The sequence below is a fragment of the Cricetulus griseus genome, chromosome 7, assembly GCF_003668045.3.
Source record: "Cricetulus griseus strain 17A/GY chromosome 7, alternate assembly CriGri-PICRH-1.0, whole genome shotgun sequence".
Lineage (NCBI taxonomy): Eukaryota > Metazoa > Chordata > Mammalia > Rodentia > Cricetidae > Cricetulus > Cricetulus griseus.
The window spans coordinates 20,725,785-20,741,641 of record NC_048600.1 but is presented as its reverse complement, the minus strand read 5'-3'; the positions used below and the strand labels follow the sequence as shown (position 1 = coordinate 20,741,641).

Sequence of the window (15,857 nt, the reverse complement as noted above, 5' to 3'; positions counted from 1 at the left end):
GGCAGCTTACTAGTCGGCTATAGCCTTTGTTTGAAAACAAATGGGGTCAAGAATCAGACTTTCCAGGAATAATTTAAACAATGAGCTTTGTGCAAATTCCACATGCGAAATTAGGAGTAAGGGGATGACATCTCCCTAGATAAGTCTTATATTTAGATTATCACTTGACTGTTCAGTCGACTGCTATCAAATTGGAGAAGGGTTAGAGAGGGATGAATATTTGAATCCTAAGCATCTGACAGATTCTATATCAAAAAAATGTCAGTTATTTTTTACTATTCCCAGTATGGAGTCATGACTTAAGCATGACACTTAAAGTCTGAGTAGTTTATAACTCATCCACTGATCATTCCCTTTAATCAGTAAGTCAGATTTCATTACACAGTTGATGTTTGAGCCTTGGTCATATCATTGACTTAGGTTTCTCTGTCTATAACATATTTTGTTCCTTATCCTTGCTCCATTTAGTCTTTTATAAGTAATTTTTGTAAGAATTATTAACATTTAAATAGTAAAGTATAGTAAGTGTACTCTCTTCAAAGCCTTTCTCTATAAAGACTGTTTTCTGGCTTCCTGACTCCCACCACAGCCCAATGACCAACACTTCAGTGCTGGTGAACTCATTATTCCATGAATAGATTTCTGTTATGGACCTGTATCTTTCACTGTACTCACTTAATTAGCACAAATGTCTGCTTCTAAACATACATTCGTGTCTCCCAAAATTGTAGCAGAATGAATAAGTGCTTGAGAGGAGCCTGGAACACCAATAATGAATTTGCCTTGTGGTTAAGATGGTGACGTCGCCAAAGAAAGGGGGAACACATATGTAGCACCTTATATGTGCATCAAATGAGAAGCCAAAGAGAGAGTGGATAGAGGCATTAAGAACACTTCATTGTGAAGATGCTAGAGAGTCGACCACAAGGTGATCAGAATAAAGTGTTTACATTACATTACATTAATGAGTATTGGTTATGGTGATGGTGCCTGGCAGCTACTAAGCAGTTACGATGTACTAAACTTTGTGCAAGCTTGCAGATCTTCTGAAATTCATTGCTGTCCTTGTATGCATACAAAACTGGCTTTTATAGTGACATATTTTTAAAAACAAGACTGAGATTTCAAAATATTAATTGATTTTCTTCAATCATATAGTCAGTTAATGGCAAAGCAGCAGCTTCAATGTAGTGTTTGATACTTAAAAAATTAATTACCCTCATCATAACACATTGAAAAGAAATGTGGTTTTAAAAAGATGTGGAATGCATTTTATGTTCAGATTATCTAAATAGCTTGGATCATCCACAGTAACCATTCACTGGAGCTGTCTTTGTATTTCAATTTAGAAAAGACTGTAGAAGGAAACTTCCATGAAATGTGTGACAAGTCCTCACAAAATGAAGACCATTTTATTATAAATACTTACACAAAATTGGTACACAAGCAAGTGACTACTTTGGAGATGGCTTAAGATATCAGGATTAGTTATTAACTAATAAACAGGATTAGGCTTAGAGATCCCATTCCCTTAATTACTGTCATAAAAATACAACCATAATTTGTAAAAATGAAAGACAGCATCAAGCTTATTTGAAGGAATGAAGTGAATAAATGTCAGCTAAGAAGAGTCACATAACCTTCACACTTGGGAGGCTGAAATAGAAGTCTAATGAACTCCAGGTCAGTCTGGACTACATACTGGATTGAAATCCAGAAAATAGCAAAAAAACAACAAAGAGAGATTACAATGAACAAACAAACAAATACCTGGAGTATGATTAAATGTTCATTCATAGGGGTTGAGTCAATAAAGTATTACTGTTAACTAAAATAATCCACAATAAAATATTGTTGTATACCTGAAAAGATAGACTTTTAAAAGTTGATGATATGTAATTAAGTGAAAAAATCGCACAATACATGCTGACTTGTTTACATTGGATATTTTATATAAAACAATTTTTTGCTATACAATATATTGAAAGTGCCTGCCTCTACTGGAACCAGAGATTGGGATAGGGAGACTATAAACAGCTCTGTTTATTTTATATTGTTTGATATCATTTGATATTTTAAATAACAAGAATGTATGTGTAATTAAAAAATTCAAAACTTAATTTTCCACCCAGAGAAAAACAGCTCCAGTTTCTTTGGCATTTTCCACAATTTTAAGAAAAAGAATTGGAGGAAGCTGAGAGATGTTTTCAACATCTTGCTCAAGTATTTCCAGATACTATTTGAGACAGAAACAATATAAATACTTGGAAATAAAAGTCTTCAGTTATGGAGAAAAAGACTATTTGCTCCATGACTCATATCGAATTATCAAAAGCACAATGCAGGTCTTCTATACAATCCTCAGAGAGATACAAAAAAGCCATAGGAATGTGTCTTTATTGTAATCTTGGAACGGTGACATTACCATGGGAAATCTAAGGACATTGTACAGCAGCAGTTTAATTCAGTCCCTTTAAAGAAGTTGTAAAGTTCTTCAAGAAACTCGGGACATGTTGTTTTTAGTTTAGACCTCACCCAGAGTTCACTGACGTATTGATGAAGATCCAAGACTCCCTTAAAACTTTCCCTATGCAGCTGTGATAATCCATTGTGCTTGCAATTACTGAAGCAGAATTCGTGAATATTTACTTTCTTCAATTAAAAAGAATTTTCCAAAAATTTGAGCATGGCTAATTAACTTCACACTGAAAGCTATTGTTTGGAGGAAATTTCCATTCAGTGCTGCTAAATGTCTAAGACAGGATCTCTTCCAATTCCTAATTTATGATAATGCTGGAGGAATTGAGGTTTCTCTGATTTCTTATAAAACAAACGAAGGTTCGTTTCAAGTTACAAATAGGTTTCATGGTTAAAGATAACTTTAGAATGTGATGGTGGAGTCCATTTTGATAGCACATGAATTAATATGAATATGCAAATCACATTGCTGTGCTATGCTACTCAACTCCTTATCTTCTCCCTTGAAATTCTCCTAGCTTGCAGATATAGAGAACACAGAATTTGACTCTACAGCTTAGCCATCACCTCCTCCTACTGACAAATGGCAGGAAACTCTGGAAGCACAGAGGACAGTGGACATTATTTGGTTTAATTAGGGGAAGTAGGGTCTCACTCTGTCATCTAAGCTGGACTAGAACCCACTGTGTAACCAGACTGTCCTTGAGCTGTGATATTCCTGCTTCCTCGACCTCCTGGTATTGGGATTACAGGCATGAGACAGTCACCTGGATCCTCAAGAATAAGATTTAGCAGACTGGAGAGGATAAGCCATAGGTTAAGTGCTATTGATACTCTTGTAAAGGTTCAGGGTTCAGTTCTGAGCATAAACTGAAGGTAGTTCACAACTAGCCACAACTCCATCTCCAGGAGATACAATATCTTTAGGTCTCCATGCATATACATGCATCCACATAGATGCATAAAAAATAAAAAAAAATCTTTGGAAAAATAAGATTTATGTTGAATGATTTATCTTTGTTTTCTTGCTAAATTCCTCTAACAAACATATGAGATGCTATTCTTAATAGCATTGAACATCGTCATAGACCTGTTTCTTGCCTTTAAGTGTAGTTCACAGATGGAATTTAAGGTAAGGCTAGTGGTTGGATGTATGTATGTTGAAATGAGTGACTGTTTATCCTGTATATTTGAGAATAAAAACCATAAGTCGTCTTATCTGCTAGACAATGGAGAACACAAAACATAAATGAATTGTCCACAACAACTCAGCAAGGTGGTAGGGCTGGACAGTGAGATTAGATCTCTATGTTCTGAGGTTGGGCTCATTCTGAGATAGCAGTTTTCTGTTGTTTATTTGTTCTGTCAGTATTGTTTGTACATGCTAAGTTTGAGTCTTGTATGAGTCCGCAGTGTTACAGAAGGTGAAGACATATACAGGTTACCATCACCAAATGCTTCCATCTGTTCTCAGACATTCTTCTGTGAAGTATGGCATGGGGATTTGGCTTTTCCAAATATTTCATATGTTCCTGTATATTTCTAAAATCATGCATTGTGAGTTCAGAGGCTCGTGACCTAGTAATCTGTGCCCTGGATGATGCCATTTATAGGTAATATGTTTCCTATCCAATCTTCACATTTAATATGCTAAGATCATGTGTCAAAGGATGAAAGAGCCCTGGCTTCTTACATTGTAACAGGGGCCGTGATTATTACATGGAAGAAGGTTCTCATTGATTCATTTGTAAGCTCAGATTCTAAGCCAAAACTGTTTTAGAATGTATTGCCAGAGCCACTATTGACATAAATTAAACAATTTGATCATTTTACTAACACAGTGTTTCCTAATAAGTATGCATACAGATATTGCTAGTAAAAGTAGAACATTATATTTGTATGTATGTGTGTATTTCATTGAGTTTCATAAATATATTTTGAACATATTCTCATCCTCCACTTACTACCCACTCGAATCTCCAACTCAATTTGAGATTGCTTCTCTCCTCATCAAGTCCAGTTTGTGTTGCCCAGTTAGTCTTGGGACTTGTTCATCCATATTCATTGATGCTATATTTACAATATCCAAGAAATGGAAACAACCCAGATATCCACCAACTGATAAATGGATAATGAAAATCCATTGTGTACAATTATATAATGGAAAAGTATTCAGCTGTTAAAAATTAAATTATGAAATTTGTAGGTAAATGGATGGAGCTGGAGGCAGTAGAGAATTTTGTAGCCATTATTTATTTTCCAAATTAAGCATTGTTTATAGGATTTTCCTAATTAGGAGATTCTAAATTATGAAACAAATATAAAACATAAAGGAAATTAGATAGTTGAACAATTTTAAATTTTCCTTCATAGAAAGAGTGAGGAAGAAATAGTTATTACTAAATGTATTTCAAGAGAAGAATGAACATATTAGGAGTGACATATTAGGAGACAATCTAAAGACATAAAAATGAAGTATTGTATCCCAGTGAACAGAGGGAGAGTGAGCAAATAAAGGCACTTTAAATCAAGAAAACTCAGGAAATGGAGAAACACAGAAAAGCAGGATACAGTACATCAAATGAGATATACACTCATTGATATAATTACTTGTCAGTTAAAAAGATACTACCAGTTAAGAGCTAAAATGAATATATTGTTTAAGAGTCATTCTAAAACATATGGGTATGGGTTGTAAGAATTTGTAGTAAGTAAGCCAGTGGGAAAACATGTGCTAGAAAAATACTAACCAAATCTAGCACAGTCACACCATTATTAATTGCTTAAAACAGATCTGTGACAGGTTGCAGTTTTAATCAGGCATACAGGTAATTCTGACGAAAGGCCAAAAGGAATAATTCAAAAGAAAGATAAATTCTAAACATAAAAAGTACCCCACTCTCTTAAAAACTTGATGAATTAATTGTGGAATTTCCAATACTCTTACCAAAGAAAGCAGATAAGGAATTACCAAAAATACCACCAAGAGCAAACCATAACATTGGTGTCTTTTATTTAGTAGGTAACTTTTAAAAGGTGCATCTTATTAAAACTGGCCAAAGAAACTTGGGAGGAGAATGAGATATACATTCTGATAAAAATACTTGTCAACTAAAAGAAGGTAATTGCCAGTTAAAAACTCACAGCCTAGTGGCCTCGGTCCTTCATGGTTGAGTGGAAAGGCATGCCAGTGAAGCCTGGGAAGAGCTTGGGCCATAATAAAGACATCTTAGAAAGACCATTATATCACAGTAGATAAGGAAGAAGAAAGGGAGGCAGGCACCAGGGGCCCAGTGTAACCTTGCAAGATTCAACAAATCATCTATCTACCAGCTAGACACCACTAGCCAAGGATTTCATAGTTTACCCCAAATAGTGTGATTCACTGGGGAAGAAGTATCCACAATATAAGCTTGTGTGGGCAGTTCAATAACACCAGATAATCAGATTTATTTCTGACATGATTTGGGATTAATATTAACAAATTCACATCGTTGAGTTTCAAACCCTAGAGTAAACAGAAGTTTGCTAGAAAACTCTTACCAAAATGAACCCAAAGGCAAATTTAAAAATTAAGCAAAGCTCTGTATATCGAGTCCATTATTACAAGTAATACCCACACAAAATTCTTTATGTCCACAAAAAAGCATCAAACTAGAGTTTTAGTGACTACAAAATACTTAGCTTGCCTTTACACAGTTACAGAGAATAGGAGACAAGGAAGTATGAATCTGTCTTTCTGAATGGCTGCTGTAGTCTTGATTTAAACACTGACCAAAGAATGCATAAGGAAGAAATAATGTGTGATGATGTTTAAGAGTGGTAGCACAATAACCTGAGAAATATGTTAACTAGTTCGTATACCCTAGAAGTGTTATAATAACATTCTGTTAATATCATTTGCGATCTTAGCAGATTACACTATATTAAACTAAAGTTGATTTAAAACATGTTGATCTTTATTACAATAGGCCATCATTAGTCTGGATTAAGACTAAATTTAAGGTGGGGAGGCATTTTGTATGCAGGTGAGATTACACTGAGGTGAAGTCAGGAGAAAACAGTGACGAAGAGAGAAGTGAGCAAATCCCATTGACTGGAAATGAACTCAATCATACTTGGAGGCTCACTGGGGTTGCAGACCTCGAAATGATGTCTAGTCAGTGGACGGATGGTTCAGGTGTGTTCTTCAGGTCAGTGTCTGTGGGAATGTAAAGGAAGAAGGGCAGGGGAAGGGAGGAAATGTGGGGGCAATAAAGACATAGTAAAGCATTCAATAGTGGACTCTAAAGCCAGGATGCATATTGAAAGCTGTCATGTTGGTCACTAAATCCTCCATGGCTTAGTTATTGGACACCAATTGTCCACTTGGATAGGCACTTCTCCTGGGATAGAAACATCTTAGAAAGGACTGATGGCTGAAAACTACAAACCATTAGTATTGATGCCAGATGGGTATGTATGAGCTGCAAGGTGAGCCAAGTAGAATGGGATAGGCAGAGTGTCTGTGACCAGTTGATTTGGGGGGAAGGGAGGAAGAAGGATGAACCATGGCAGATGGGTATTGATTGTATCTAAAAGGATATCAATCTGGTAATAAATCCAGTTACACAAACACTGCAAACATTGTGATCACCGTGAACTACTTATAGATTAAGAATCTCCTGGGCCTCTTGACAGATTAGTTTAAGGGTCATTCATATGAATTCCATGAACAAGCACTGAACACATTAAAATACACAGTATCTAATAAAAGATAGTTTAACCAAGACTATGCAAATATTGCATGACTGAATCTGAATAGCAGCCACTACTAATTTAGTTTCTCTAAAAAGATCTTGTCTTTCTTTTGTTCTTGGTTTTTTGAGACAGGGTTTTTCTGTGTAGCTTTGGAGCCTATCCAGGCACTCACTCTGGAGACCAGGCTGGCCTCGAACTCATAGAGATCCGCCTCCCCCTGCTTCCCAAGTGCTGGGATTAAAGGTGTGCGCCACCAATGCCTGGCAAATCTTGTCTTTCTTAAGTCTTACAACTATTTTGTGAGACAGATAACTTTTGTACTAATTATGCAGAGAAAGCAGTTGATACTCCCACTCCTTGTGCAAGGACACACAAGGATAAACAGGAGTGTTAAAACTGTTCCCAATCCAGTGATTTGTCATGTATCTTTCCTTACCGTCACTGTACCTGAAGAATCCTGATATCCTATTAAAAACACTCCTGAAGCACTGGTATTCATTTCCTGACGGGCAATTCAATCAGTTGCCACTCATAGCCATAGACTTTTCTTGGGAACTTATACAGCCTCCTGCAGTAGAAGCCTGGAATGATCCCTGGTAGGTGATGACATATCCACCATCAATCCAAATTCGATATAAACAAAACCGGGACTTGCTTTATAATGCACACTGTGCTGGCAGTCTAAGTAGTGGTGTTTATTTTCACAGCTGCAGCGATTGTAGTGCTTAAATCAAGATGGTATTATTTGGTCTATAAATCAAAGATGGGATCTTAAATTACCAATTCACTAAGTAAGAAGTCAGGAAGAATAAACTGCACTTTACAAAGCTATAATATTTTTCACTACACAATTTTCCATGAGCACTAGACCTTAACTTTCCTTCTCAACATAAGGTTTGTATGAGAGCCACGTCTTAACCCAACAGTGTGTAGGGAATGTATTTACATCCCTAGGTCCTATTAGCCTCAAATAAATTTCTAGCATTGGCCTGCCTGACTGATTACATGAATAAATTATTGATTGTTTCTTTAGCTATATAGAAGGGTCTTTTGTTTTTGTTTTTGTTTTTGTTTTATGAGGTCCCACTTGTCAGTTGTTGACTTTCATTCCTGGGCAAATGGATTCCAACACAGAAAATCCTTTCCTACATCTATATTTTGTTGGGTACTGCCTATGTTTTCTTCTGGAAGTTTCAGTGTTTCAGGTTTCAAATTGAGGTCCCTGATCCAATTGTTGTTGCTTTACATGCAGCATGATAGATATGGGCATAATTTCATGGTTTTTTTTCTTTCAGTGGCTATCCAGTTTTCTCAGAAGCATTTGTGGGAAATATTGTCTTTTCTTCACTGTCTGTTTTTGGCATCTTTGTTAAACCCCAGATAGCTGTATTTACATGCATTTCTGTTTGGGTCTTCTATTTTGTTACAGTGGTCCATGTGTCTGTTTTTGTGTCAGGACCATAATGTTTTAATTACCATAGCACTATTAGGTGACTCTTATAGCATTGTTCTTTTGCTCAAGATTGCTTTGGCTATCTGGAGTCTGTCTTGGTTCTATTTGAATTTTAGGACATTCTTTCCTATTTCCGTGAGTGTTGTTGTGGGTATTTTAACTCTGACTGCATTGAATCTGTAAATTGCTTTTGGTAGAATGATCATTTTCACAATATTAATTATACCAATCCATAAGCCTGGTAAGTCTCATTTTCTAGTGGCTTCTTTCATCTCTTTCTTCAGAAATTTTTAGTTTTTATTTTACAAATCTTTCATTTCCTATATGTTTTATTTTCTTTGAGGCCCAACCTGGTTAGTCTGTCCTCTTAGCCCTAAGCCTCTTGCTCTTACTCAAATCCTCAGACAGAGCCTGGGTGCCACACCCAGAAAGATGTTGAATTAGCTGGCCACATGCCCACAACCAGGAGTCAGAGAACAACGAATGAACACTGTTGCTAAATTCCCTGTCCCCACAGTGGGTACACCTTCTCACCTCAACACAGTCAAGCTAATCCCCAAGAGGCCCATCTCCCACGTGATTCTATATTCTCTCAGCTTCACAACATCAACCATCAGAGGATCTCCAGAGAATACTGCCAGCTTCCTGAGTTTGTATTATGGAAATTAATGAGTGACAGTAAAACAGTAAAAGAAAGAGTGTGTGGATGATCCATTCATGTATTCTTCCTTTCATTCGAAAGTACTGTCGTCTACTTCTGGCCAGAAACTGTTTCAGATGATGAAGATGCCACAGTGAATGAGAAGAATGATTCCTTTCCTCATGTGGCTTACCTTTTAGCAATACAGTCAGAAGGGAAGTCCAGGTACTTGATGACCTAACAGAATAGGAATGCCCGTTGTTCTACCCATCTGCTTGTAGCAGAGTATTCATAGACAGTACAATGGGTACTATTATTGGGCAAATCGATTGTGTGGGATAGTTTTTATGTCACAAGCTAAAGTCATCTGAAAGGAGAAAATCTCAATTAAGAAAATGCCTCCACAAGATCAGGTTATAGGCAGGCCTGTGAGGCATTTTCTTAATGAGTGATTGATGCAGGTGTGCCCAGCCCATTGTGGGTAGTGTTGTCCATGGGCTGGTGGTTCTGAGTTTCATAAGAAAAAAAAGGCTGAGCAAGCTATGAAGAGCAAGTCAGTAAGCAGCACTCCACTCCTCCATGGCCTCTGTGATATTTTGTATACATACATACTTGTGCCCATTGACCTTTTTCTACTTTCTGCAGCACATGTGCAGTTTTGAGGGCCCTTCTCACTTCTTATGTCTAGAGGAATGGTGCTTTCATTACATCCACTTGCAGACAAGTCATCTTATTGAATAGATGCATAGTTGACAATGCCAGTTCACTTCTGTAAGCATCTTTTCTTGGAAAACCATCTCTGGATGACAGCAACCAATGTACATGTCCAATAAAAACTAAGTCAGGGAACTGGACAACCACTAAGTTTACCCAGTTGTCTTTCAAAACCTGAATATGCCCTTATTTCTTTATGAAAGAGTCCTATACATAGCTTTCTTTAGGGGCCTCTGCTCCTAGCAAGAGACTAATGGGTGAGAAATATTATTTATGTTCTAAGACTCCAGATAGCTCAATGACAGTAGGACCATGCTAAGAATAATTAGAGGGGATAACTGCATTAGTTTTTATCCTTTGAAACAAGGCAAATGGATTATCCCATCATAGAGATGGCATTTCTCTTTTTGATTTTTATTTACTTATTTTTACATGTATAGATGTTTTACCTGTATGCATGTCTGTGTACTGTATGTGGGCCTAGTGCCCAGGGAAGCCAGAAGAAGGTTTGAGATCCCCTGGAACTGGAGTTACAGACAGCTGTGAGTTGCCATGTGGGTGCTTGGAATTGAACTCAGATAATCTAGAAAGAGAGTCCAGTGTTCTTAACCCTTGATCCATCTCTCCAGCTCTTAGGTGGGCTTTTCAAACTGATTGAGGTCTAATGCTTCCTGGAGATTCAAGACTTATTGTTACCTATAGGAACTTCATGTGATGAGAAGTAACCTCATTTTCAAGTTCCCTTCTGATTTAGTCTGTTGAGAACTTAGAGTAGCTACACATCTTAAGGCTATTGGTTGTATCTGAGGTTCCCTTTGCTTCCTGTGACCTATAAACATATATATTTTCAGTACCACTGGGAATAAAACAGTTATAGATCAATAGTTTTGTGAAAGCCTATTTATTGGTGGTTTCTCCTGAATTTTATCTGTTTGTTTTGGGTAAGTGCTTCTGTACTTTACAGAAAGTTAATAAAACAAAGATATGACAATTTCTAGCCTTACTTCATCAAGTCAAATAGTTTTCATATTCCTCTTTCATCTCCATGTTTTGTTTCTTAGGATACTTAGCACATCCATGGCTGGCTAGGGATAGCTTCCAATATGACAAAGAATGTAGTCCAAGATCCAAAGGAAAACTGACATTTTGAAGAGGCAGAGAGGAGGTGAGAAAGGCTACTATATACCTTACATTGCTCAGTGTAGGTGGGTTTTTATTGAGCTTGTGGCATGGGAAGGAATGGAGCTGCAGTAAAGGATGATTGGACATCTAGAAGTGTGGAATGTCCCTTCATACAGACCATTCTGTTTTCTTTTATATTAGCTCTAGGAATTGAACTCAGGTCCTTGTGCTTTTACTTTAATGACTGGTTGAGCTAGTATCCATTTTTATCAAATTGATCCTAAAATTTTAATTTTTCAATGAACAGTCATGATAAGAGGATCTTTTCTTCTGTTTTTCTGTTTGCCTTCTTTGTCTACCAGCTCCTTCCTTCATCACCTTGATTTTTACAGCTTCTGACTCATCTCTTCCTACTGTATCATTATCTATTCCCTAAATTTGTGTATTTTGCTCAGTTCATTTGTTAAATACCAGCAATTGCTTTGTTGAATTTTCTCTTTTTATATCTATGAATATTGATCAGTCTCTCTAGTTGCCAGAAACAGAATTTAGGCCAGATGGTTCAAACAAAAGTATTCATTAAAGGGTATTTGGAAGCTCATAAATCCTCTTGGAATGTTTGGGAACTCAGCTTGGATATATAGCTAGGAGCAGAATAGCTAGAATGCCCACATCTGTGCTTTCACAGGAACCCATGGCTACTACTATCCTTGCTCAGCACCTGGAATGCTGAGGACATTCTGTGGGAGCCACTATAGAGAGCAGCATTGATAGCCTGCTTTCCTGCATTTGCCAAGAGTTGCTTGCCTGTCATTTGTTGATTAGTTCCTCAAGTGGCACGTGATGGTTTTGCCTAGTGTATCCTTGTGATGGGCAACCCCCTAGATGAATGTCTGTAAATGATACTTCACAATTCAGAAAAACAGAAATGATTGGATCTTATTTTAAATTATCCAGCATATAGTTCATTACTACATAACACTTGAACTTCATTTTCTCTGTGGACATGTTTTTTTTTTTTTTCTGATAAATTCTTTGTCCCCCATGTGTTTTCTCCACTCCTTTTACTCTTTCATTGTTATTTGTTTCTTGACTCTTTTGATTATCTTCACAGTAGTTCTTTCCTGATCTAGTGTGTCTCGGAAGACTTCTTCAAGTGAAGGAATAGGGATGTATGCAATATTCATAAGAGTTTCCTTCACCAGTGTTATATATGCAACTTCATTTAGACTGTATTTCTTTTGATGTAGCAGACACTGGCATCTGTAGGACTTTAAAATCTAAAATTCTTTTTTTCTTGTGCCCCTCTGTATGATGTCATTTTCAAACCTACCTTTTATTTCTTGACTTATGAGCATGTGAGAAATGGTAGTGTCTTTATAGACCTGGCTATGTACCTTAGCCTCTCTCCTACCCAGAACCTGCACTTTTCCTATTGTTCTGAGAGCTGGGTTTCACCTTTCTGCTCCTGGCTCAGCACTCTTCAATACTCTGCTGTTTTTGGATACTGCTTCTCAGTTTGTGGTTAAACATGTCTGAGAGTTCCATTAAATATGTGGCTTATAGCTTTTTTTTTCATTCTCTTGTGGGTTTGTCTGATTTATGAGAAGTAGAGGGGAAGGGTTACTTCACACAAGCATTTTCAAAACCTTCTACCCTTCTATAAATGATTTGTGCTGTTATTTGTCCACATCTGTTATTGACTGCTGCATCTCTTGTAGACAAGAGATGGTCTAGGCGTCCATCTCATCCTAAGAACTTCTCTTGTCTATAATGTGCACATGAAGTCCAAAGAGGAGATACTGATGACTCAACTTTGCTTCTGCATTTCCAGGCTGTCTAGGATCAATCCTTCCCAACTGCTCTATCCCTGTGGTGGTTTGAATGAGAAATTTCCTCTATAGGGTCACATAATTGGATACTTGTTCCCTGTCGGATAGTGCTGTTTGACAAAGTTATGGAAACTCAAGGGTATGTAGCCTTGTTGGGGGAAGTATTCCACTGGGTGTGGCCTTTGAAAATTTGTAGCTCCCACCTCCCAGTTCTCTCCTGCTTTCTGTGTGCGGTTGAAGATGGGATCTCTCAGCTTTCCATTCTGGTCACCTGCTGAATGCCTCCTTTATTTATCATTATGGAATCTCCCTCTGGAACTGTAAGCCCAATTAATTATTTCTTCCTTAAATTCCCTTGGGTCATGGCTTTATATCACAACAACAGAAAAAATGAATGCAGTCACTTAAGGCATAGACTGGGCATCTCCAGGTAATCATGTCTAAACTGACATCCCTCCTCATCACCACACTTATAACAATATTGATACAGGCCACTGGGACCTGGGTCTGATATTTTCAGGTTCATGGCCTTTAATCTATAAAGAACTGAAAATAAAGGCTCAAACAGATTTGCAAAGGAAGCAAGCTAACTTGTTTAGTTACTCTTCTGTTGCTGTGAAAAGACACCATGACCGTCTCTACCCGGGCTGGGAGCTGCTGGAACTAGACTTTGAGATGCCGACTGACAACATTGACTGGAAGCCCAGCTGTGCGGACCACGTGGAAGAGGAGGGCAAGGACCACAAGTGTGTCACCAGCAAGCTCCTGAAAGGAATCCCTCTGCCCACTGGTGACACTAGTCCAGAGCCAGAGTTACTGCCCGGAAACCCACTGCTACCTCCCAAGGAAGTCATCAATGGGAACATAAAAACAGTGACTGAGTACAAGATAGATGAAGATGGCAAGAAGTTCAAGATTGTCAGGACCTTCAGGATTGAGACCCGGAAGGCATCAAAGACTGTGGCAAGGAGGAAGAACTGGAAGAAGTTTGGCAACTCAGAGTTTGACCCACCGGGGCCCAATGTGGCCACCACCACAGTCAGCGATGATGTCTCTATGACATTCATCACTAGCAAAGAGGACCTAAACTGCCAAGAGGAGGAAGACCCAATGAACAAGCTCAAGGTCCAGAAGATTGTGTCCTGCGCATTTGGACCATTGGCCCACCGGCTGCCCTTACAAGGACACACTGGGGCCCATGCAGAAGGAGCTGGCTGAGCAGTTGGGCCTGTCTACTGGGGAAAGGGGGAAGGAAAGAATGTGCCTCTGAGTCTCCGGGATGGGGCCAGTCGCTATGGGGAGTCCACGCAGCCAAACCACCGAGCCGACAACATTGCCACCATCGGAGTCACTAAGCTCTCTGAGGACACACGTGAGACTGATCTCCAGGAGCCTTTCCGGCCTTTTGGTTCCATTTCTCACATATACTTGGCCAAGGACAAGACCACTGGCCAGTCCAAGGGTTTTGCGTTTATTAGCTTCCACCGCTGGGAGGATGCTGCACGAGCCATTGCAGGAGTGTCTACCTTTGGCTATGACCACCTCATCCTCACTGTCGAATGGGTCAAGCCGGCAATGAACTAATAAGACACCTGCTGCCTGCTGCTGTCACCAGACCATCAAGGATAGAAAGCTTCCATTAAATAGACTACACACACACACACACACACACACACACACACACACAATGACCAATGCAACTTATAGAATAAAGCGTTTATTATGGGCTTCTAATAGTTACAGAGGGTTAGCATTCATGACCATCATGGTAGAAAGATTGGCATCAAGCAGGAAGGCATGGACTGTAGCAGTAGCTGAGATCTTACACCTTAAGAAGCAAACACAAGAAAGAGAGAGAGAGAAAGGAAGGAAGGGAGAGATAGATACAGAGACACAGAGGTAGAGAAAGAAAGAGACAAATGTAGGAAAACAGAGACATATACAGAGACACAGAGAGACTAAGACACTGGGAATGGTGTAGGTTTATGAAATACTCAAGCCATCTCCCAGTGACACATCTACAACAAGGCTATACCTCCTAATCCTTCCAAACTAGTTCCACCAAGTGGGGACCAAGTATTGAAATATATGAGCCTGTGGGAGCTATTATCATTCTGACCACCACACTAACTTCATTCAGAATGAAGTTATAGTGTGGACACAGTTTTGGATTACTGTGGCTGCACCCCAAACTGGTTCAAGCAGGATCAGCATATCTATTCTTCATAGCTGGAAATGTTGGAAATTAAACTTGGGTAGATTGGGGACATATAAACTTACGCTGTTGTTCAGAGATAAGAGTATGTATAACTCACTGTAAGTGTGAGGACTGAGGGAGTTCTCAGGTTGCTATATATATTGTTTGGAGGGGTGTGTGTGTGTGTGTGTGTGTGTGTGTGTGTGTGTGTGTGTGTGTGGTGCATGCAGGTGAAGGAACTAGGCTGTCGATTACATTACTGCTGGAGGGAGTGTGGGTAACCAAAAGCAATTGCAAGTACCAGGATATTAAACTCCATTCTATTCTTGCTTAATTCAACACTGCTTTTTTTTTTTTTTTAATCCAGTTGCCCAGGTTCAACCCTGGAGTAACCGTGCATCCCTCTCCCTGGTTTTGCTACTTCAAATTAATGCTTTCCATCTATTCTGTCAGTTCTGTCTTCAGCATAGACCCAGCAGTCTACCACTTCTTCCAGCTTCCTCACAGAATCCCAGTCCATCCCGCCGTCTCTTCTCCTTTGACTCTGACAAAACTCTATTAGGTAGGTTCTGTCAGGTCTGCTCCATTATGGCCCATTTTGCCTTTGACCACATATGCATTGTCATATGTTAAATCATGCTCTGTTCTCCTTTTGCTCCAAAGGCTTCCAAGTACACATAG

General features: G+C 38.6%; 1 pseudogene; it reads left to right on the top strand.

Moving 5' to 3' along the window:
* Positions 1 to 13,654: 13,654 nt before the first annotated feature.
* Positions 13,655 to 14,563, top strand: LOC100756832 (annotated as a pseudogene).
* Positions 14,564 to 15,857: the final 1,294 nt, after the last annotated feature.